The sequence below is a fragment of the Brachypodium distachyon genome, chromosome 2, assembly GCF_000005505.3.
Source record: "Brachypodium distachyon strain Bd21 chromosome 2, Brachypodium_distachyon_v3.0, whole genome shotgun sequence".
Classification (NCBI taxonomy): Eukaryota; Viridiplantae; Streptophyta; class Magnoliopsida; order Poales; family Poaceae; genus Brachypodium; species Brachypodium distachyon.
The window spans coordinates 2,303,862-2,328,967 of NC_016132.3; the positions used below are offsets into that span (position 1 = coordinate 2,303,862).

At 43.2% G+C, this 25,106-nt stretch overlaps 4 pseudogenes; 1 reads left to right on the forward strand and 3 right to left on the reverse strand.

The window, feature by feature from the left end:
* Positions 1–1,741: 1,741 nt before the first annotated feature.
* Positions 1,742–7,966, reverse strand: LOC100843872 (annotated as a pseudogene).
* Positions 7,967–8,798: 832 nt separating this feature from the next.
* On the reverse strand, positions 8,799–13,907 carry LOC100845390 (annotated as a pseudogene).
* On the forward strand, positions 13,712–18,560 carry LOC100845675 (annotated as a pseudogene).
* A 58-nt stretch (positions 18,561–18,618) lies between these two features.
* Positions 18,619–24,867, reverse strand: LOC112270538 (annotated as a pseudogene).
* Positions 24,868–25,106: the final 239 nt, after the last annotated feature.

Sequence of the window (25,106 nt, forward strand, 5' to 3'; positions counted from 1 at the left end):
GTGGGGGTGATGAAGCAATGGTTGGCTTGCGCAAAGTGAAGTACTTGTCTGAACGCCACGCAAAAGAAATGCGTAATGGAGAGAAAGAAACGGCATTTGATGCAAAAAAAGGAATCCTCGGATGAATTCACTTAGAAGCTGTTTGCAAAAGCTGTTTGCATGTTATCAATCTGATCCTTCGAGCACCCCGCTGAACAGAAAAAAAAAGTTCTAATCTTCGAGTGTTATAATCTTACCGTCATCTCTTGTTGTTAAAAAAAAACTTACGCGTTTTAAAAAAAAGAGCGTAGCATCATCTCTTTAATAAGCGCCGCCCTTGTGCTGTAAGACGGGTAGCAAGTTGAGGATCAGTTTTGTTCGCGATACAAATGGATAAAAATGTCACCGGTTTCGAAAACAAAAATTAAGAACAGCAAATCGCAGCAGAGGCAGAGTAAGTTTTTCATAGCTACTATTTCCTCAATCTCATGTCAAGCGACTCAAATTTGTTCAAATATGGATGTATTTATATCAAAACACGTCTAGATGCATGCAATATTTCGTCACTTGATATGAGACGGAAGGAGTACCTTGGTTTCACATCGACTGTTACAGACAGAGGAATTGCTGGAGATCAAATTTTTCTTCCGATGAATTGGGTTTGTGGCGGTTTGCTCTCGTTAGCTTAGCACAGGCAGTGCCGTTTCTTTTTTAGAGGTAGCTGTTGAGAGTCTTTTACACAAAAAGGGAGCTTTTCTTACACGCGGGCTGTCGAGAGTTTTATTTCCTGAGAACAACGATCTGCACCTTATTTCATAAAAGAAAGCACGCTAGATCGATACAATTGAGATTCGAACATAAGTAAGGAAAAAACTCGATAGAAACCCGTAAAAAAAACTCGATAGAACTAAAAGCTTTATCATGGTCCTTCAAAATCAACATCATCTATCCTTCGCATCTTAACATTCCTCCAGGTGGTGACGAAATTGCAGGACCTTGGACACCTCAAACAGTGAAAACCAAATATCGTTTAACACATCATGGCTGGGTACACACCAATCTGCTTCGTCAATGAATCAACAAGAAAAAATGACCAAAAACATTAAAAGATGAGCCACACGAACGACTGACTCTATGGAATAAGCCACGCCGCCTACACTAGAAGGGGGACGACTGAGCCAAACACTAATATTCTAACGACGCCATCTCCACTGTCAAGATGCCACCGCAAAAAACACACAAACCTAATGAAAAAACAAAACAAAACTAGATGCCAAATATTGATCCGTGGTTTTCATGTCTCTCGACGCGAAGTCGGAGACTAGGGGAACCGTGGGAGAGTTAAAGTATCAGATGAGTATTGAGTAGGCCTTTAACCTGAAAAAAAAAAGCTAGGCCTTTGACAGCAGTGTCGGAGCTGGGCCTGCAGCAAATCCGGTTCAGGCTCACTCAGCGCCGGCCTCTCACTGAAAGCAGAAACGCAGTTTACGTCTCCCGAGCCTCCCTTTCCATTCCATGTCAGGCTGGAGCAGGGCGGCGGGCTAGAGGGAGTGAGAGGGGGGCGAGATCTAGAGCTCTCGGCTTGAGGTCGAGGAGATGAGATGCTGGAATCTGTGTCACACATGCGGACCGACAAGCATAAAAAATGGTGCAGCTTGATCTATTGAACTGACATTATTTCATAGAACTCACAAAGCGGCAGTACAAGACAGCATTGGAAATACAGTTCATTATTACAATAAAAAATCCAATGAACAAAAAGGAATTAAGATGCAATGGGAATTGGCTTTGCAACAGCTTAAGAACATTGCACTCCAGCATAGGTTCAAGAAAACAAGAACATTACACTCCAGCATTCAAGGACAGACACATCCCATTGTCCGACTCCAGTCAAAGAGATCCATTAGGCTTCAAGGTATATGATGAAGGATTACGATGAATTCGCCGACTGTAAAGGACGTGTGAATGTGATCAATCTGATCTTTCGAGCACCCCCACAGGACAGAAAAAAGGGTATCAACTTACCATCATCTCTTTAATAAGCGCGACTCTTGCACATGCTGTAAGAAGGGCAACAAGTTTAAGATCAGTTCGGTTGGCAATAAATGGATAATAATTTTAACTGGAAGTGAAAATGTCCCCAGCGTCGGAAACATAAATTAAGAACAACAAATCACTGGAAAGTTTTTCATGGCTGCTACCTCCCCAGAGTCGGAAACATAAATTAAGAACGACAAGGTAAGTTTTTCATGGTTGCTACCTACCGTAGTATCCCTATGATCATGAATTCTTGACTCAAATTTGTCCAAATATGAATGTATCTATTCTTAAAAAGCGTTTAGATACATGTAATATTTCGACAACAATTTAGGATAGAAGGGAGTAGTACGTTTCAAAGTATCAGTGTCCTACTGTCCTTTTAGAATCTGTGTTGGTCAAACTTCTTCTTGTTTGACCATCGGTTACAATTTACTATAGAACTATCAAGATTAGCAACATTAAATTGATACTATTAAATCCCTCACGGGATATACTTTCATCATGTAAAATTTATTTTTGTTTAAAGCAACATATTTTCTAAGAAACTGATGGTCAAAGTATGTCAGAGACCATTTCAATATCCAAAATTAAAAGCATTTTAAAGAGATTGAGTATTTCACTTTTTTTTGAAACTACTTATTTCACTCACTCACCTGTCTAATTATATAGAGATTCATCCGGGAAGATATTATGGCCACCTGTTGCAGCATGGACTAGGACGCCTTGTTCTTCTCCCGGGAATAAACATCTCTTGAACTCTTGCGCTTGCTGGCAGTCAATCATGTACACGCGTTTCAGCGACTATAGGTTCTCTGCCTGATCCAGTGCTGGGCAGTCCTGTGCAAGCAAGTCCTGCAGATTGAAGAGATTGGAGATCTTTTTCAGACATGTGTTGTTCTTCACCTTGAGCCACACAACTGCAGGAAGGTCGACAACTTCTTGCAGCTCGTGAGCACCTTCAATGTGGATTCTCTTTAAGTTTTTCAAAAAGCCCGGAGGGAGAGCTTCCAATTTTGGGCAGTCAAGAAGCAGCAGGCGCTTAAGGTTAGGCATCAGAGATAGCTGCTGAGAGTTTCCCTCCATGTTATGACAGTCGTTCCCATTGTTGAGGGACCAGCGTTCCAAATTGCACATGCCAATGATCTGAAGTAGTATAAGTTCTGGGAAAAAGACTGCTGGATTTCCGACTCCTTTCCCCAGGAGTCCTGTTCCAATGGTCTTTATGGCATCTGCACCTTGAATCTTAAGAACTGCAGTTGTGGCATCTGACCTGCTGGTGGAAGCTCTGCACATGATATGCACTCATCGAGGTGCATTTGATGCAGACTTGGCATATTAAGCTCCGGTTCTGAGCGTAGCCATTCTGGGAACGTTGTACCCGGGAACCCAACAAGAAAAATATATATTATGGTTGGCGATGGAATAAGCATATCATAGATTTGCTTAATTTTCTCAACTGCATTGGCCCCGTAGTGAGTTCTATCATGGGTACTTGTGCCCATTGTGCAGCGGAGTCCCAGTTCTCTAAGATTGTGACTGTTCTTCAGTACAAGCTCGCCCCCGGGTGTTGCTTTCTCTAGCTTTTCGACCCAAAGACGGTGGATGTTGGGGAGACGTCGCAGTTCATCCAATCTGAATCCAGTCTCACTCTCGAAAACTCCTCTAAGGTTATAGAGCTGCTGAAACTTTGCAATCCCTTTCGGAACATGATCGATTGCAGTCTGCTCTAGCTGAAGGAAACTTATGTTGGACAGTCTCATCAAACCAGCTGGCAGGCTATGCAGCTGGTGGCAACTGTTGGAGATATGCCCTAGAGGCAATCATGTGATGACGTTATTTCCTATGTATTCATGAGTTATTGTTAATGTCTTTGAACATCATCACTGATATGTATCAATAAATACGTGATTTGTTTGTGAGACTATGTATTCTATGATGATTGTTCTAATGGTCCCTGGTCATTGAGGTTATACGGACACATAACCTAGACTAGCAATGTGAATCAGTATGATGACTATGTTTCACAAGTCATAGGGCAATGTGTTGCCGACTGATAGCATGGACTCGACAATGAGATTGTTGAGTCGGACAGACCCGCACTGAGACACAACGAGATGACTGTCATTTGTTAGTCTCAATTACGATGTATATACCAGTCCTAGACCTGAGGTCATCGCATGAGCTTGGAATGTGAATCGGCCTACTTAGGGGTTGCCAAACGCTACTTCGTAACTGGGTGGTTATAAAGGTAGCTTTCGGGTTTGCTGAGAAGCATGCTGCGAGTCATGGTTGATCAAGATGGGATTTGCCCCTTCTGTTCAGAGAGATATCTCTGGGCCCTCTCGAGTGATCAGATTCGGAAAGCATGGCCATGCGACTTGGGTTAAGTGTTAACCCGTTCGAAAATCTGTATCACAGGAACGAGAAGAGAGTCGAGCTATCCACAAGGATGACAAGCACTCGCCTTGAGCTCAACACACATATCGTGAGGCAAAAGGAATGTTGCATATGACACATTGTATGGTTCGTCAATATACCTTGTGGTTACTTGAGAGTTGGCACGTGCTGCTAGGCGCCGCTACCAACTATCGACTTGAGTCGGTGCCAGTGGACGAGTAAGGTGTTACTCGGGCCCGCAGTCCGAGCTCGTAGTCGTGTCCTACTGACCGCGAACCTGAAGGGTCACACGCTTAAGGGGTGGGAACCGAGTTGGATCGGATCCAACTCGTATTGGGCTTAGACTCCTAATGGGCCTCAAGTGTTGAGCCCACTAGGGACGTCTATATAAGTGGAGGAGACCAACCCGTCTAGGGTTACACCAGTCCAGACGCGAGTTAGACTCGGCCGTCACACCTCCACGCCCAAAGCCTTGCGATCGGATCTAGCAGTCCGCCGCACGGAGTTCCTCCCTGTACGTGTGGATACCTCGGAGGCGCTGCACCCGCATCGCTTGGACAAACTGTTCGTGGGATCGGCGAGGAGGAGCAGGCTGTTCGACTACTCGGCATCGACGCGCTACATCGACTCTACTTCCGCTACGGGTCTGCGCGTCTAGTGGTAATCTCGTGATCCATTATCTACGGCATTGATCCGGACAGAAACGGTAGAAATTGTTATTTTGTGCTAGCGTAGCATACCGCGTTCCCCAACAGCAACCTCGCAAAGAGAGATATTCAAGGCTGATGAGGCTTCCTGTCGACTCTGGAAGTTTGTTAATTTCCGTAAAGCTCAGATCTAACAATCTCAACAGCACCAAGTTTCCCACTGACTCTGGTATGTTTTGAATGCTTGTTCCACTGAGAACTAAGACACGGATGTGCTCGAGCTTTCTGAAAGTGTCCTTGTGAACTGACTTGAAGTTCTTGTTATTAAAAAGTAGGAGGCTCCTCAAACACTTGTGCTCTTCTAGGGTGGGTATTTCTTCTACAACATGGCTGATCCCTAAGCGGCGCAGATTCAACAGGCTATGATTACTTTCCGCATTCATGAATTGCGAGTGCTCCTTTGTCAAATATTGTCCAAGTGACCTCAATACATCATGCATAGTTGACACACCTTTGTCTACAGACTCTGGTATTGGTTGCAGAAGGTTCCTCCTAACTAGCTCAAGGTAGTACTCTTCAGCAGTTTCATGTATTGAATACTCATGCTCTTTCCTCACAAAGCCTTCGGCGACCCACTAGTAAGCTACAGAATCACGATGAATTTCAAAATTAGGAGCCAGCAAAGCACACCAGAGAAAGCACTGCTTGAGTTGAGGGGGTAGGTTGCTGTAGCTTAAGTACAAGGGGCCTCCAAGTTCTTTGGGGAGTCCATGGATAGACCATTTGCTATCTTGGATGCTCTTCCATTCTGCAGTTGTTCTTTTGGTAGATAGGACACCTGCAACAACCTTGATGGCAAGAGGAAGGCCATCACATTTCTTTACAATTTCATATCCAATACTCTTGAACTCACTTATTTGCTCGCATGATTGAAATGACTTCTTCATAAGCAGCTCTAAGCCATCATGATAATTCATTGTGTTTACTTGGTGAGTATATGTTGCATGCATTTCTGACAAAACATCCAGGTCTCTTGTGGTGACAAGGACATGGAAATTCAAGGCTCTCATGAAAGGTGATAGAAGAAGATCAATCCAAACATCAGATTTCCACACATCATGCAGCACAAGAAAAACACGCTTTCCTTTGATAGTGTCCATTAGAAGTGGTAGAAGCTCGCTCTTGGAATCCAATTGAACACACTTTCCTCCGGCCATTCGTATTGCCTGCTTTATCAACCCAGTCTCTGTGTAGCTCTGAGAAATGCACAACCATATATGAACTTGGAATTTCTCCCTTATCATTTGCTCATTATATATCGTCTGAGCTAATGTTGTCTTACCAATGCCTCCCATCCCTTGAATACCAAAACATTTGACCTATTCTCATGGCAGCTACTGACAATCATTTGCACCATGTCATCAACAGACTGTTTGATCTCCCTTCCAACAACCTCTAGTTCATCTATAGGAGATGTCTGATTTCTATCCACAGTTGTTACCTGGAATTGTTGACGACTGGTTCTATCCAAGCTGAACATCTCTGTGTTTGTTTTAATCTCATCAAGCCGTTCATTTATGTCCCTAATTTTTCTAGCCACCCTGTGATCAAATGAAAGCTTTCCAAAACAAGAGGTCATAAAACGATTGCAACATACCGATCTAGGTGGCAGCAAAAGCTTCTGTGATTGTACCATAACAAGATCTATGATGACATCAACATCAAACATAACATCGCTCATGTTCCTCCACCATGCCTCAATCTGCCTATCTTCCAGGGCCAGAGCTTCGGCATCTTCACGAACCGCGCTGAAGTGTTCCAAATTGTTTTTGAGCCTCTTGATATCCCTTTTCACGCTTAGTGTCATCACAACCTCGTCCTCAATAAGCTGACCAAGCTTTGCCAAAAACATTGAAGCGAGAGCATCTAAAATCGTGCCCATAGTGATTCTGAGTATGGTGCAAATGTGCCGATTTGATGTTTTGCAGGCCTAGTGTGCTGTATGAGTTCTGCCCTATGTTCCTCACAGGATCATCGTTCACATGTGCTCTTCTCTGCAAACGTCAATAACAATTCATTTCATCACAACAAGCTCAAGAATCTCATGAAGACATAAAATTCCCACAAGAAAAAACACTGGGACAGTCTCTAGTATATTTTTTCAGAATAAAATCATTTGTAATCTAGAAAGTAAAAGTTACTTGATAGATTTTTCTAAACCGATAGTAAATTTGCACAAGTCGAGATCTTGGGAGCAGCCAAATCGGAGCTTGGAATGAAAGGGAATGAAGCGAGACTAAAGGTTGTACCTTTCTACGCAATTGACAAATGAAAGGAGCTGAGGACAGTGATGACAACGCTGTCTATGATTTTGTGATTGAAGCTGACTGAGGGGACATCTGGATCAATGAACGATCAATGGTTATCTCAAGCCAGGACAGCATAAGAAGCCATATATGCAATTCAGGTATGGAGAAAAGAAAAACCTGTCATACCTCGTCACCGTATAGATGAGCATGTGGCGGTGCTCCTGCTGCTGATGGGAAGTGGGAGAAGGAGAATCTCCTGCCTAGGTGAGTTCTAGCTTTCGCTGCACAAACTATCTTGTTGTATGCTTGCTCACACCTCATGGTTGCTTCATTTACTTGGAAGGTGGGAATACCAGCCCATTTGGCTCCGATCAAGCTTTGCCTTAGACCTGTCCGTCCCCTGTCATAGGCAACTAATCAACACGCTTAATTCTTGGCAATTTCTTGCCAACTTCCTCATTGTAAATTATCAGTAGGTACATACATAAAAAATGGACAATTATCGTTGCAGTCTTGCAAGTTGAAGTCCCTGTCAATATATATTATTTTCTATCCATCCACTTGTTAATAACAATATGAACGATGGAGCCCCTTTTCTTGATTCTATTCACACTTGCAAGTTCGAAGCTATTTCTTCTGCCTACAACGACCAGCTACAGAAACCAGAAGTCTTTAATTAGGAGCAAATGTCGAGGAAGAACTGAAAAGGAATGGCCAGAATTAGTGTGAATGGGAAGCTCTGGAGAAACACAAACGAGAGGAGGTGCGAGGGACCAGACAAGAAACTAAAAGGAAAATCAAGCTACAACATCTCTCCTAATCCAGCGCCCGCCTGAGTCCAGAGGGCAGCTTCCTCCTTGATGAGATTGAACGTCATGGACGGGCGAAGAAGCTTGTGTTGAAAAATCCGCATGTTCTGCTCCTTCCAAGTCTCCCACATAGTGAGTAGACGCCTAGGCCTTAGCACGCGCTTTACCCAGCGCTTGGGCCGAGGAGAGACGCTCCGTCCACCAAACCTTGTACAAAGTTGATCTGAATTGACAGCAACATTTGTACAGTGCTTGACTGCAGCATGAAATGCAGTGCCTGAATATTCCATGTTCCAAGTTTCCAACTTAATTGGATAATGACAATTATGTTGATTGAAGCATCCGTAAGACGAGTGTCTGAAATCTGCCAGACGTGGGAGAGACAAGCATAAAAATGGTGCAGCTTGATGCTCAATCTGAGATCTTTTCAACTGACAGTATTTCAGAGGACTCACAAAGTAACAACCGTACAAGAAAACATTGGAAAATCAGTCCGTGTTTACAATCCAAAATCCAATGAGCCAAAAGGAAGAAAAACGCAGCAGTGGCGATTGGCTTTGCATCAGCTTGGGTGTTTGAACACTACACAAACACACTAAAGGAAACACAATGGAGAGAAAAGTAACAGCAATTGCACTCCAGAATTCAACGACAGAAACATTCCAGTGTCTGACTCTGACCAAAGAGAACCATCCGGCTTCAAGGTATACAATCAAGGATTCCGATGGATCCCCTGAGCACGCAGCTGGTCCTGCAAAAGCCGTTTGTATGTGATCAATCTTATCTTTCGAGCACCCCCGCAGGACAAAAAGAAAAAGGGTCTAATCTTTGCGTGTTACCAACTTAAGATCATCTCTTTCATTCTGATCTTTCGAGCACGCCCGTTTGTTCTGTAGGGAGCCAATTGTAAACTTTTGCGGCCAATTTATAATAATTGTAATGAATGTTGTGCAAACTCTTTCCTTCATAGTAGACGATAAGGAAAGCTTTTGCGCATTCATCAAGGAAAAAAAGAAGGGTAACAAGCTGAAGACCAGTTCGGATGGCACTAATAATTTTAAGTGGTCGAATGTCCCCAGTTTCAGGAAAAAAATAAGAATAACAAATCTCTGTGTAAATAGAGTAAGTTTTTCACGGCTACTACCTTTGTTTCAAAATAAGTGTCCATTTAGAATCTATGTTGGTCAGCTTTCTTTATGTTGGCCATCAATTACGATAGAACTATCAAGATTGACAACATCAAATTGATACTACCAAATGTATCACGAAATATAATGTATAATAATTGTTGTTTAAAAAAACATATTGTCAAAGGAATTGATGGCCAAAGTGTAACATCAGAGACCATGTCAATATCTTAAATGACGCGTATTTTGGAATGGGTGGAATATATCGCTTACTCACCTGTCTAATTAAGGATCAACCAGGAAAAATATTATGTCCATCTTCTTATGTTTAAGTCTTAATTACTATAGAGCTATCAACATTGACAACATCAGCTTGATACCAATAAATCTATCACGAATATACTTTCACATACAGATATTTTCGTTTAAAGCAATATATTTTCAAATAAATTGGTGGTCAACGTAGAACAGATAAGATCGTGTCAATGTCCTAAAAAGACAAGTATTTTAAAAAGGCAGAGTACAGCAATCACTCACCCGTCTAATTGTAGAGAGATTCATCCGGAAAGATATTATGGCCATCTGCGGCAACATAGACTAGGACGCCTTGTTCTTCTCCTGGGACTAGACACCTCTTGAACTGTTGCTCATGGTGGCAGTCAACCATGTACACGCGTTTCAGCGAGAGTAGGTTCTCTGCCTGATCCAGTGCTGGGCAGTCCTGCGCAAAGAGGTCCTGCAGATTGAAGAGATTGGAGATCTTCTTCATACACACATTGTTCTTCACCTTGAGCCACACAACTTCAGGAAGGTCGACAACTTCTTGCAGCTTGTGAGCACCTTCAATGTGGATTCTCTTCAGGTTTTTGAAGAAGCTCCGAGGGAGAGCTTCCAGTTTTGGGCAATCAATAAGCAGCAGACGGTCAAGTTTAGGCATCAGAGATAGGTGTTGAGCATTGCCCTCCATGTTATCACAGGGATTCCCAGTATTGAGGGACCAACTTTCCAAATTACACATTCTAATGATCAGAAGCAGTACAAGATCCGGGAAAAAGACTGGTGGACTTCCGACTCCTCTCCCCAGGAGTCCTGCGCCAATGGTCTTCACAGCATCTGCACCTTCAATCTTGAGAACTTGCAGTTGTGGTATCTGACCGGCCGGTGGAAGCTCTGAACATGACATGCACTCAACGAGGTGCATATGACACAAATTTGGCATGTTAAGCTATGGCTCTGAACTTAGCCATTCTGGGAACATTGTACCCGGGAACCCAACAAGAAAAATATATACTAAGCTTAGTGATGGAATAAGCATATCATAGACTTTCCGAATCCTCTCTATCTCATTGGCCTCATAGCGAGTTCTATCATGAGTATTCATGCCAAATGTGCAGCAGAGTCCCAGTTCTCTAAGAGGACTGTTCTTCAGTACAAGTTCACCCTGTGGTTCCGCTTTCTCCAGTTTCTCGACCCACAGACGCTGGATATTGGGGAGGCGTCGCAATTCATCAAATCTGAACCCAGCCCCACTCTCAAAAACTCCTCTTAGGTTGTAGAGATGCTGAAAATTTGCAATCCCTTTTGGAACATGATGAAGTGCACTATGTTCGAGCTCAAGATAACTTATCTTGTGCAATCTCATTAAAGTAGTTGGGAGGCTATGTAGCTCGTGGCAACCACACAAACGAAGGTATTCAAGGCTGATAAGATTTCCTGTGGATTCTGGAAGCTTCTTAATTTCCGTAAAGCTTAGATCGAGTAACTTCAACAGTACCAAGTTTCCCACTGATTCTGGTATGTATTGGATGCCTGTTCCACAGAGAATTAAGACACGAATATGCTGCAGCATCCCTAAGATGTCAGTGTGAACTGACTTGAAGTTCTTGTTATCAAACACTAAGAGGGTCCTCAAGCACTTGTGCTCATGTAAAGCGGGTAATTCTTCTACAGCATTGCTGATCCCTAAGCGGCGCAGATTTGGTAGGGCTCCGTTATTTTCCACGTTCATGAATAATGAGTGATCATTTTTCACATTCATGAATAAGGAGTGATCTTTCGTCAGACGTTGTCCAAGTGACCTCAATAGGTCATGCATAGTGGACTCACCTTTGTCTATAAACTCTGGTTTTGGTTGCAGAAGATTTCTCCTAATTAGTTCAAGGTAGTACCCTTCAGAAGTCTCGTAGATTGAGTTAACATGCTCTTCCCTCACAAAACCTTCGGTAGCCCACCAGTAAGCAACAGCATCACGACGGATTACAAAATTAGGAGGCAACAAAGCACACTATCGAAAGCACTGCTTTAGTTGAGGGGGTAAGTTGTTGTAACTTAAATACAGGGCGTCTCCAAGTTCTTTAGGGAGTCCTTGAACAGACCATTTGCTATCGCGGATGCTCTTCCATTCTGCAGTTGTTCTTCTGGTGGACAGAACACCTGCAACAACCTTTATGGCAAGAGGAAGGCCATCACATTTCTTTACGATTGCACGCCCCAACTCCTGGAATATACTACCAGATGGTGGGAAGGAATCCTTCATAAGCAGCATCAGGCCGTCATCCTCACCCATTCTTTTTACATAGTGAGTGTAAGTTGCATGCATTCTTTGCAAAACTTCCTTGCTTCTTGTGGTGACAAGAATGCAGGCAATCAAGGCTCCATAGAAAGGCGCCTGAAGAAGATTGATCCAGACATCAGGCTGCGACATATTATCCAATACAAGGAAAACACTCTTTCCTTTGATGGTGTCCCTTAGAATTGGTAAAAGCTCGGCATTGCTCTCTTCTTTATCGTAGTTTTCCCCGGCCATCCGTATCACCTGCTTTAGCAACTCAGTTTTGTTGTAGGTTTCAGAAATACACAACCATATATGAATCTGGAATCTCCCTAGTATCCTCTGGTCATTATATATCTTCTGAGCTAACGTTGTCTTGCCAATGCCTCCCATTCCTTCAAGCCCCAAAACACTTGGCTCGTTATTGTGGCACCTAGTGACAATCTCATCTACAATGGAATCAACATCACGTCTGATAGCTGCTCCAACAAGCCCTGGTTCAACTATCGGAGCTCTCTGGCTTGTATTCGCCCTTTTTATCTGAGGCTGTGGAGATCTGAGTATCCCTGGGGTGAACATCTCTGATGTGCTTCTAATATCATCAAGCTCTATGTTTATGCTCCTAATTCTTGTAGCAACCCTGTGGTCATCTAAAAGCTTTGCAAAACAAGAGAACATGAAGCAAGATGACGACGATCTATGTCGCATATGTGAATGAACCATAAAAAGATCTATGACATCATCAACATTGAACATAACATCGCTGATGCGCTTCCACCATAAATTGATCGATGCATCTCTCATGGCCTGATCTTCGGCATCCTGACGAACTGCCCTGTAGCATTCCAGATTTTGCTTGAGCTTCTTGATATCCCTTCCCACATATAATGTAATGACAACCTCTTCCTCAAGAAGTTGAGTCAGCTTTCTCAAGGAACTCGAAACGAGACCATCCAAAACTGTGGCCATAGTGTCTAAACCTGCGAATTCTCACTCAGCGGCCGTGAGACAGTTTGCTTGGTAAGCTCACCAAGCAATCATAGGTCCCTGCTGAAGAGGGTAGTAAGCCAGTCTGCCCTGCATCCCACGACTCACATGATGGGATGCCCTTCTCTGCACAAGACATCAAGTGACAAAAGTTTTAGAACCAATTCCTTATTGCATGGTATATACAAATTCATTTACTTAGATGTTCGAGGAAAAAAACATTAAGTGAAAAATTTGTAGGAACAAACTCTGGGAAAAAGGAGGAGATTCCTTTAAAATTAGTAATAATCTCTAACAGTGGTAGAATTTATTCTGGAAAACAACATCAGAAGAAACTAAATGGAATCTCGGAATGACTGGAAAGTAGCAAAACTGATGAAAGCATGGAACCCAGAAATTAGTGATACTCCATTTAGTTGATTTGGTGTAGGAACAATGTCATACCATGATAGAGAAGCAGCGACGAAAAGGCCGCGTTGCAGTGGTGGTTTGCTCTCCTGTTGGGATGAACAACGAAAAGATCGACAATGCAGTATTCGCAATTCAGGATCGAAAGAATGAAGAATCGGCTGGTGGGAAAGGAATTGGTCGCTGTGCCCTTGGTGTAGATGAGTGATAATGACTCTGTTCCCGCTGGGAAGGGGGAGGAGAAGGGGAATCTCCTGCCTAGATGGGATCAAGCTAGCTCATGTTGGATGGTTGCTTACAAGCTAAGGCTCTACTTCTGCCTGCATCGTTGCCTTCGTTTTGCTCCGTTGATGCAAAGCAGAGAGACGCCGAGGTGTGGGCATCTGCCAATCTGCTTTCTTGCTGTAGAAAGTCAATGCAGAATGGCTACCTAACAAGTTTCTTAAAATGATCCCCGCTTGGGAGCAGCCAGCTCGACATCGGCGGGCTCGCCTTCCAGGCCGACATGACCGTCCGCTTCACTAGTGGCAGCAGCGGTGGGACTGGGCCGGAGGCGATGGGGGGAACAAGATGCTGATCGCGGCATCAACACGGCCATCGTGCTCGTAGCCAGCACCTACGCGCTCACCAAGCTCTCACCGTCGACCATGACTACTGGCATGTACGTCTTTTTGTTGACCCTGAGCAAAATTGTTTTTCTCTTCTTTATAGCTGGTTGGTTCGAGATTAACCTTTGTTTCCGTGATTGGATTTGGTGCAGGGGTGGACCATCTTTGAGATCCTGCGCTACATGCCGGAGCACAACTGGTCTGTTTACGAGGAGGCCCCCAAGACCAACCCAGTTCTTTCCAAGATGATGATTAGCGGCGTCGTTTACTCCCTTGGCGACTGGATTGCCAAGGTGCCAATCTTCCATCGACTTTTCTAATACCACTTCAGCTGTCCCAAACTTCCAGTAGCCAATTCTGTTTGTTGCTTGTGTTTGCAGTGTTATGAAGTGAAGCCGAACTTTCAGTTTGACCGGACTCGTATGTTTCGCTCTGGCCTTGTAGGGTTCACGCTCCACGGATCCCTTTCGCATTACTACTATCATTTCTGTGAGGTAATCACTATGAGCTTACATAGTTAGCTGACTCTTGATTACAAGCTTGTCTTATGTTATGTATTAACTGTCAACTGAGATAAATGCATCGATTTTTTTGCATCAGTCTTTGTTTCCATTCAAGGATTGGTGAGCTGTTCCTGTAAAGGTTGCATTTGATCAGACGACTTGGTCTGTGTTGTGGAACAACATCTTCTTCGTGGTCTTGGGCTTTCTTCATTTCGAACCTCCAGTCACCATATTCAGCGAATATCATCAACATGTTTCTCCACAGCTGCTTAGTCCTTCTTGAATTGCAGGGCGGAAAGAGAGTATAAGATCACCATTATTTGTATTGCTGTGAGAACAGACTTGCACCACCTTCAACAGTTTCTGGCTTGAAGACGTAGGGATATGCCTTAAGAAACTATCTAATTACTTGATGTAGTCCTCAGGGAGTCACCATCTTGAAAGTATTACATCCACACTCAGAGTTGTTGCTATGATTTCTTTCTTGATTATGCATCTTTTCTAGAGCCCTAACGATGATTTTGATAATGTTTTCTTGCAGCTATGTCGGAGTGTCCAGATCCTTTTTCTCTACCACGTTTGGTCATCAAGGAGAGATGTGAATGATTAGAGTGTTGTAGAGGTTATACTACCAGAGTCTGCGTCCAGCACAGATGGGGCACTCCCTCAATATAGGTACTTCCCCTGCCTTAGCTTTTTTTTATTACGTGATCACGAAAGTATTTACTGATCCAGTGTTAGTTCCGTCAATCTATATATAAGATATATTTACGCCAGCTCTTGCTGGATACTAAATTAGGTAGATTATTGCTAGAATATGATCAAGGCTGTTTCAAATTGTCTTCTTTGCATGTAGTCTTTGAACGAAAGGACATCTCCAAGCAAACTAATACAGTGGACTGTGAATACTGATATGGTGTTATGTATAGCTTCAAATTAACATATAATGCCAACACTTAGTGCATCCAAGATTGTTTCATTGGTAAACTAATTAATGTTACATTGTTGTACCATTTTTTTGTTAGACCATCTGAATAATGAAAAGGTGATATTTGATGAACTTACGTGAGCGATATATTTGGTGGAAATCTGTTACTTCCTCCGACCCATATTACTTGTCCTAGATTTAGTACAAAGTTGTACTAAATCAGTGACAAGTAATTCCGTCCGGAGGGAGTACTACGTGTGTCAAGGGAATTTTTTCTAGAATTAGTTTGATCTTTTTTCCTCGTGAAAATTCATAGTTTGGCACAAATCCATATATTGCATGATATCGAGACTGGTAGTAAGAGATGAATAGCTATTTAGGTGGTGCTATTCCACCATTCATGTTGCCTTTGTTTTACGCTGAGGTTTATATTATGATTTTGTTTGCTGTTCATATAGTTAAATTTAGAGTTTTATTCCCCCCTTGCAGAATAAAGGCATTTCTTTACTGCTCTCAAGAATGTCCGTATAAAATGGAACTTGTATATGCATATTTGTGTCAAAATGTTAAAAGGTTTCAATAATGGTTCGCCAGTAACAGTTTTTATGCATGAATGACCAACAGAACAAGGGTATCGGGCGTGATGTTTTTAGTGGCTTCCTTGTTATACAGTACTCCCTCCGTTGAGGTTTAAAAGGTTGATTCCCGTGAGTTCCCGATTTCAGATAAAAGGGCCGATTCTCGTACGACGCGGCCGAGCGCCTCCTTTCCTCGTAAAACGGCTGCTCCTTTAATTAAGGAAAATGAACCGGCCCCTAAAAATGTACGTGCGTTCTACTCTCCTCCAATCGGTACCTTGCCTGGGTGGTTGTGGTTGTGGGATCGTTATTTCGTTCCAGCAAAATTCCGTCGCTCAGCCTTGGTTACAACAAAAACTGAGATGAGCCCTTTAAACCGGAATGGAGGGAGTAAATAGAAGGATATTGGGTCAAGGCTTTCAATCAAAGTGAAGCTCCCTTGTTCTTTGCCCTTTTTTGAAAATCATCAACTTCAGTCTTCCAGATGGAGGGTTGAGTGGTCAGTTTTTGTTGTCGTTGCTTTTCCTCTTTGAAAAATGGGCACGAGTATTTAATCATTTACCTGGAATAGATGGCGGGTTGAGTAGTTAGCTTTTGGTTGCTTTTAGTTTCCAGCTTATCCTATTTTATCTTTACAAATAGGCAGTTTTTTCTGTACTGTGCCATATAAAAACTACTGATACTTATTTTTCGGACGGTGCTTCGATTGGATTCTGATTAGCAAATAAGATGTTTCATGAGTACCTATTTATTAATTTGCAGTTTGCGTCCTCGTGGGTCCTCCATCTCCACCCCAACCGCACGCAAACAAAACCGAGTCCCGTTGCCCGCCAGTCTGCGTTGCCCACGCAAACAAAAACCTCAAGAAAACCAATCCGCCCCACCCATGCATGCTAACAAAAACCAGTTTCTCAAAAAAACCGATCTGCATCTCCAACTGCCGCCCAACGCAGTCCCTCTGGTCACCGCCGGCGCGCGGTCCCTCCTTTTCCCTTCTTCCATGACCACCCCCTATGCCCATCCCCAACGCCGATTTGCATCTGCCGCCGCCAGCGCGCGGCCCCTCCTCTTCTCCCCGCCGCCGCCTGATGCCGCCGTCGCACAGCTTCTGCTTCGCTGCTCCCCATCCCGCGACTCCCGCCGTGCAGCCACCTCCTCGGCTGTCAGCCGCAGTCGCCGTCGTCCCACCGCGCGGCCGCCTTCGCCCCGCGCCCAGCCACGCTTTTTAATAAGACTGTTGACAGCATTAAGCAATAAGCACAGGTCATCCTTAAGCATCATTAGCAGGGTTTGATCTGGTGCCTGGTTGCATTCTTATGCTTATGTGAAAAACTATCGAATTGCATTCTTATGGATATGTGAATAACTCTGGATTGTGGACCTGTGTGTTGTCGAAAGAGGTTGATCTGGTGCCTGGTTGCCTCGATGATTAGTATCTTCAGCAAGTTGCAAGTAATTTAATGTGTGGGCTGTGGCATTCTCCAAGTGGTGGTTAATTTCAGCAAACTCCAAGCACTTGCACATGTTCAAGAGATGAGGGATAACAATGCTGAGCTAAAGGAGACCATGAAGAACCATGATGGTGCGAAAGCGTTGCATATTGAGAATATGATGCAGCTAGAGAGAACGTTGGAGCAAAATGCTCATTTGGAGAGATCTTTGTCAGCTGCTACTATAGAGGTTGCAGGATTGAGAGAGAACAACATTGCACTGGAAGAATCCTACAAGCACCTTAACTCCAAGATCAGTGGCCACCGGTCCGAGCGAACCCTGTTCACTGCTCTATTTCTCATAGCATGGAGAAGCTATGACAGGAGAACATGTTCTTGGAAAAGAAATGTTGTCTGAAAACAGTATTCTGCTTGAGATACATAGGAAGAAGCTGACGAAAGACTTGGAAGATAAACAAAATTCTGCACTTCGATCTGACAAGAGAATTCTTATGCATAAGGTACGTTGACCAAAATCTTTATACTTTCTTAATTCATAGTAGGATTAAAAATAATGTAAGAGTTTAACTTGATCCCTAGATACTTTGATGTTGTTTCAGGTGGATAGCATAAATAGCGGGGTTAATTTGCTCTTAGTGAAGTAATCAAGGTACAGGAGCTGTTGAGGCTAGAGAGCAAGAAGAGCAAAAAACTCACCCACTGAGACATGAGTCATGTCACATGACTCTGTTCAGTGCTATGTAGAAGCAGATAGCCCTACTGCTAGAAGATGGACTCCATAAGGACAAACAACTTGAAGACCAGGAGCACAAAATTATTGAAGCTCGAAATTTTTGTCTTGCAGCGGTGCTTAGGCGACATAGTAGAAACAAATTCTGATGTCTCAGGAGAACTCAGAAGCAACAAGAGGCACGCAAGGTTCTTGCGGGAGGACGGGAGATCGCGAGTGAGATGGAGTCGTCAAAGGAGAGCTCCCGGCGGCGGAGCACGTCAAGCCTGCAGGAGCATATATGCGTAATTTTGTTGAGCGGTTGCATCGCACGGTCATTGTATCTACAGTTGATTCTGTTACTGAGATATGCTCATGTTGTTTTCAGGTTTGTGACATTATTTTTTCCATACCAACAGTCTTTGCCACGAGTTCTCGCAGTGTGCACCTATCATGATGAAAAGGACTGAAGCAAAGGTAGATAATAAGATAAGAAATAGTGGACCTTGCTCCACTCTTCCTGATTTAATTAGTGTATTTGCATCATTGCTCTGATGCTTAATATTTGTGATTTTCGCTAGTGTAAGCTAATGCGGCTGTGCCTCGATCCAGCCGTCGGCCGAGATGTAGCTTAGGCTGGTAAACCTGGCGATCTGCGTGGCACTCACTGCCCTAGACCAGGGAGCTCGCCCCGTCCTGTTCGATCCCTGCCCCGTGCACTCACACTCCAACATCGTGAGATTGCGCCTGCACACGCATGAAGACGGCCCCGATAGTTGGTTAAGACGGGCCCGATATTGCGATATGTAATAACTGGAGTAACTCAATAAGACAAGGCCTACTACTCACTCATGGCCCACGGAGTGCCAGGCGCTCCAGCCCCGTCTGACGACGATACTGGACATGCTTGTTCTGTAGAAAATCACCCTTGCGAAGTCTCGCCACGCGCGTCCAAGATATACAGGAGTCACGCCATCCACCGTGCACTCTGTGAAGACGAACTCATCGTGCTGCTCCGCTTCCCAGCGCCCGTGGGCCGTGATGAAGCCCGGCGCTATCCCCGCTGGCAGCTCGCATGATCACAACGTGCAACGCTGTTAAAAAAACATTCATTATTGGCACACGCACCTCCTTCCCAATTTATAAATAGTATTAGTATTAGTTTTTTTCCTCAGAATAAATGTCAGAGTTTTACTGACGTACAATTTTGATCAAACTTATTGCAATATATATAGTCATATTGTCTTTTCCCCCACTATTTTTGTTTACCTGAAAAATAGATCGTGCGTGGCCGAAGATAAAGTCTATCCCGCCTTCGATGTAGCAGTTCTGGTACAGGTGCCTCCCCTGTAAGTCACTGAGGTGTCCTGTGTTAAGATTAATTAGATTAATGTTAATCATTCTTTGTAATTACTCCGAACAGTTGCATTTGTGCAAACCTTGGGCCTGCACGCCTTGCACGTGCGTGTCTCTCCCGAGCGGACGCGGCTGTTGCTCGCATCTCTCTGGACGAGACGCAACTCTTTGTAAGCCTATATATTGGGCAGAACATCATCGCATCACATACGGTTTTTCATTCTCATCACAATACAAACACGTTATCAGCACGACTCTGCCGAGAGCCCGAGAGCAAATCGAGAAGAACAGAAGAAGGGGAAAGAAGAAAACCAAGAGATTTCTACGGGAGTTAATCTGATGGAAGAGGAATTATGTCTTGTGGACAGCGCTACCACAAACTCTATACTAAGGGAGATTAAATATTTCCAGACTCTTACTAAAAAGAGTGGAGAGATTTTAACAATCACTGGGCGTGATGCGGTAATTGTTGGCTCTGGACGTGCCATAATTACCCTCCCTATGGGTACTCAATTGGTAATCGAGGATGCTCTATTGTATCCAGATTCAATCCGTACCCTACTAAGCTACAGAGATATCCGAGAAAATGGTTTCCATATTGAGACCAATGATAACGATAAAGAGGAGTATCTTCTCTTTACCAAAGATAGCGGATATGGCAAACGAATATTTGAGAAAATTCCTTCTTTAACGTCTGGATTGTACTATACATACATCAAACCCGTAACACATGTTGCGTATAAGATAATTTTCCAGAATGTCAATACATTCCAAACTTGGCATGATCGCCTTGGTCACCCTGGAATAGGAATGATGCGGAAAATCACCAGCAATTCTATCGGTCATGATTTAATTGATGCTAAATTCCCACAATCTTCAGATTTTATGTGCACTGCATGTGCCACTGGAAAGCTAATTTTGAGACCTTCACATCTCAAAATCCAAGCGGAACCACTTCAGTTCCTTGAACGCATTCAAGGCGACATTTGTGGTCCCATCCAACTGTTAACCGGACCTTTCAGGTACTTCATGGTTCTAATTGACGCATCTACACGATGGTCCAATGTGTGTCTATTATCCACACGGAATCATGCTTTTGCTAAAATAATGAGGCAAGTTATTAAGTTACAAGCCCATTATCCCGAACATCGAATTAAATCAATTCGAATGGACAACGCCGCAGAATTCTCCTCAAGAGCCTTCAATGATTATTGTATGGCACTAGGGATTGAAGTTCAACACTCTGTCCCATACGTTCACACGCAAAATGGTTTGGCTGAATCTCTGATTAAAAGAATCAAGCTCATCGCACGGCTCTTACTTATGAATTGCAATTTACCAACTTCATGTTGGGGTCATGCAGTTTTACACGCTGCTGACTTAATTCAATTGCGACCTACTGCATATCATAGTACTTCCCCTCTACAACTAGTACGTGGAAATACTCCAAATATTTCCCATCCGCGTAAGTTCGGATGCGCCACATATGTGCCGATCTCACCACCGCAGCGTACATCCATGGGCCCACACCGGAAATTGGGTATCTATGTGGGGTACAAATCGCCGTCGATTATCAAGTACCTAGAGCCCCTAACGGGGGATCTATTCACAGCCCGTCACGCTGATTGCATCTTTAATGAGGACCATTTCCCGGCATTAGGGGAAGATTTCAAGTACCAAAAAGAATGCCAGGAAATCAATTGGAATGCCCAAAACATTTCCTCCTCAGATCCACGTACTCAAGAGACTGAACTCCAAGTTCAGAAAATAATCAATTTGCAACACATTGCAAATAATCTGCCAGATTCATTTACTGACTATAAAGGTGTTACAAAATCCTACAATCCTGCGAGAAATGCACCTGAAAGAGTGGAGGTACCAACTAAAACCACTCAACCTCCCGTTCAAAATAAGAGGGGGAGAAGTACGGCTGCAACCCAGGATCCTGCTCCTCGCAAGCAACAAAGGAAACAAAGGAAGAAATCCTCCGAATCAGTAAATGCAAGTCAACTCCACGTTGATAGACACCAAACGGGCACTATTCGCCCGGTGGAAGGGAAACCTCCACAACCCAGTTCTGTGGTGCACACATTAACTGGGACATCGGAATGCCCAGACTCAATCGTATTAGGAGATAACGATCAGTCACTAAGGGTAAATGAAATTTCCACCAACTACATTGATTCTGGAGAATCATATGACCGAAAGTCTACAATTGTCGACATATATTTCTCAACTACCATTGCAGAAAACCTTCAAAATGATCATGATCCAAAAACCATGGCTGAGTGTGAAAAACGCTCCGACTGGCCTCAATGGAAGGATGCAATCCAAGCAGAAATTGCCTCGCTTAACAAAAGGAAGGTATTCAATGACGCAATACCTACACCTCCCAATGTTTTCCCTGTGGGATTCAAATGGGTTTTTGTCCGGAAACGGAATGAGAATAATGAGGTGGTGAGATACAAAGCAAGGCTTGTAGCGCAAGGTTTCACGCAGAGACCTGGCATTGATTTCAATGAAACATACTCTCCAGTAATGAGTGGGATCACTTTCCGATATCTTATATCTTTGGCAGTCCAAAATCATCTATCCATGCAGTTGATGGATGTAGTGACCGCATATCTTTACGGGTCACTTGATTCGGATATTTACATGAAGGTTCCTGACGGAATCCCTGTCCCGAATCCTAACGCAAAACGCAACATGTATTGTGTAAAACTGAATAAGTCATTATATGGCTTAAAACAGTCAGGACGGATGTGGTACAACCGACTTAGTAAGTTCCTTTTACAAACGGGTTACTCCAATAATGATGATTGTCCATGTGTTTTTATTAAGAAATCCTCAACAGGATTTTGCATCATTTCTGTGTATGTCGATGATATCAACATTATCGGCAACTCACAAGATATTGATGAAGCATGCAATCACCTAAAAATGGAATTTGAGATGAAGGATTTGGGTAAAACCAAATTTTGCTTGGGTCTTCAACTCGACCACCTTCCCTCAGGTATTTTGGTTCACCAGGCCGCTTACATCCAAAAAATATTGGAGAAATTTAATATGGACAAATCATATCCATCTAAAACTCCCATGGTCGTTCGATCTCTAGACGTAGAGAAAGATCCATTTAGACCAAGGGAAGATGGAGAAGAGATGTTGGGACCCGAGGTTCCTTATCTCAGTGCCATTGGAGCGCTTATGTATCTTGCGAACTGCACCAGGCCTGATATCACATTCGCAGTGAATCTACTTGCTAGACATAGCGCTGCGCCAACCAAACGTCATTGGACGGGAGTTAAGAATGTCTTTCGATATCTCCAGGGCACCAAAGATCTTGGTTTATTTTTTCAATTCCAGAGAAATCTGGACTCTACTATGATTGGATATGCTGATGCGGGATACTTGTCAGACCCTCACAATGTCAGATCACAAACCGGCTTCGTGTTCCTTCATGGTGGAACAGCTATCTCATGGAAGTCTTCCAAACAGACCCTAGTGGCTACATCCACTAATCATTCTGAAATCATATCTCTATATGAGGCATCACGCGAATGCGTGTGGCTACGCAGAATGATAAACCACATACAACAGTCATGTGGTATTGGTCTCATTGGATCAGCAACCATTATCTATGAAGATAATGCAGCTTGTGTTGCACAGATGCAAACAGGTTATATCAAGAGCAACATCACTAAACATATTATATTGGGCAGAACATCATCGAATCACATACGGTTTTTCATTCTCATCACAATACAAACATCCTGGACGCTTATAAATCCACAATTATAGAATGAGACACGATCTCCAGAAACTTGAGCTGCCACGGCTGGCCTTACACCCTTTATCACCGCTGTCTTGTACCATTCACCACGGCTCGTTTTGCATCCTTCACAATGTTGAACGTATTTTGCATGGAATAAAAAGATTCGGACAAAAAGACCATTGTTGAGAAATAGTAATGCATACTTGAGAATATTCTGGAACATTCTGGATAATTGGAGAGTATTGGAAATTAGTTATGCATATTTGAGAAGATGTTAGAATACCTTGGATTACTGAAGGAGAAGATATTTACAAGGAGCTTTCCAGTGAATATGAGAAGATATGAATATTCTAGAAGCCTTGAGAGGTTACTTGAAGAGTGTTGCAATTTACCATGGAAGGACATAGTTAAGATAAGTTTCAAGAATAAGTGAGAATTCTCTAGAACTAGATACATGTAGAGTATTCTAGAGAATTGTAGTGAGATGTACCACATGGTCTTGTACAATTATAAATAGGGGTGCCCCCACCTCATATGTGTACCACAATCACCACAAGTAGTGTATCACCACACCAAGTAGAGAAGTGAGCTACCATGGTAGGGTTATGTGTAGGGTAGCCACTAAAGAGAGTGTTGTACCAACATTGAAATAGTGAATAAAGTGTTGAGTTCCCACAAGTTTGATATCCCAAGTAGTGTAGTGTGCAAAGGTCCTCAAGAGTGGGTGTTAGGGTCGCCGTCCATAAAATCTCTACAATCATATATATAAAAAATATTACTCCCTCCGGCCGGAATTACTTGTCAAAATATTACATGTAGGTAGACGCTATTTACACATATATACATATCCGCATTTGAGCAAATTCGAGACAAGTAATACCGGTCGGAGGGAGTAGTAATACTCAATCCAAATTCTGCATTGAGTGTCCTGAGCCTATTTGCTTTAGGAATTGACAAAATTAATTAAATCTACACTAAATTTTGTTCTCAATGTGCAATCAACCATTGCATGAAGAAGCATTAACATTTACTTAGCATTTAATTAGATTGTAATTAATTATTGTGATTTTTTAATATACACTTACCTTGAAAGATATGCTTCGCGCTATGAAATTATCGGCGCTACAGTCGAAAGTTGCCGTAGCATCTACATGCACGTTACGATGATGGCTATGATCAGTTGAATTGTAATCATCCCACTCGATTGAAGTGTTTTCCCTTCCGTCCCCTTCCAACATGATGAACGTTTTGTTCATGGGTATGGTCACCTTCTCCCTACACGCAACAAATAAAAAAATATGCAATGCAAGTACCAATTAAAATCCAAATCCACTGTATTACTTAAATAATACCTGTAGACCCCAGAGGCGACATGGATTCGTATCCATCCAGGGTTGTTCGCTGGGACTGCGTCAATCGCTGACTGTACAGTGTCAAAATTGGCCTGCCCGTTGGGGTTGACGGATATATTTCTTACAATTATCCTTGCTACAACTATGATGAAATTTAATCATCATCAATCACCGCTTAAGACTAACGACATAGAACGGAGTACGTTACTGGTACGTGGCAATCTACACTTACCAGACAGTTGTGACGGGGCTCTCTTGATGACGGCGCCAGCTGGCCGCGGTGCCGTGGTCGCATGTCCCACGGCCACAAAGACCAGCAGAGCCAAGAAGATAAGACGATGGTGCATCAAACCCATTATCGAAGAGGATCAAGCCTAAGGTATTTGGCATAAAGCTAATCAACCTATTTAAACTGCCACGATCCCATCAAATCTGTACCGACCACCGAGCCCATTCTTTCTACTGCATATTCTAAAGAACTAGTACGTTGCCGGTCACCATATTCTAAAGAACTAGTACGTTGTCGATCACCATCTTTTCTGCCATCCCTAGAATACACCAAATTTGTACTTGCCATCACCAAATTCAGATATTG